General features: G+C 40.6%; 1 protein-coding gene across 1 annotated transcript in view; it reads right to left on the reverse strand.

Annotated features, from left to right (window-relative positions):
- Positions 1–539, reverse strand: part of rars1 (arginyl-tRNA synthetase 1) — a gene marked incomplete in the record, with an annotated part of 23077 nt that overhangs the window by 17749 nt on the left and 4789 nt on the right.

Genomic DNA, 539 nt, shown 5'->3' on the forward strand with positions numbered 1-539 from the left:
CATTAGCTGTGCTGTGTTAGCATGCTGTCACGCTAACATACGCATTTAAGTTTCAGTTTTGATTTAGGCAGCAATATGAGTTTTCCTTTGGTGTCAACTTCTGGTCAAACTTCAAACTTTTTCTTTCATGCAACATTTTAGTTTTCTGTTGCCTAATGAACATTAAAGCTTCACACAGACATTAATTTGACTTTCATTCCTCCTCTGTCAGAAAAACTGAAAGCCCCCCTTTTTAATGTGTGTGAGTACAGTGAGGTTAGCCTAGCTGAGCAGTGTGAGACTGTGTTTCAGGTGCAGCTGGGTTTTGTGAACAGTGACTGAACTGACCTGAGAACGTCATAGCCCAGAAACTCAAACAGCCGACACATGCTGTCCCCGATGATGGTGGAGCGAAGGTGGCCCACGTGCATCTCTTTGGCAATGTTGGGAGAGGAGAAATCCACCACCACCTGAGCAACAGATACAGCTAATAATAAGTAAACAATAAATAACAATAAATGTTTTCATTTGAATATTAACAAGTTTTCATTCTCAAACTA

This window comes from Morone saxatilis, unplaced genomic scaffold (genome assembly GCF_004916995.1).
Source record: "Morone saxatilis isolate NCDOM2014 unplaced genomic scaffold, NCSU_SB_2.0 Contig20, whole genome shotgun sequence".
NCBI lineage: Eukaryota > Metazoa > Chordata > Actinopteri > Moronidae > Morone > Morone saxatilis.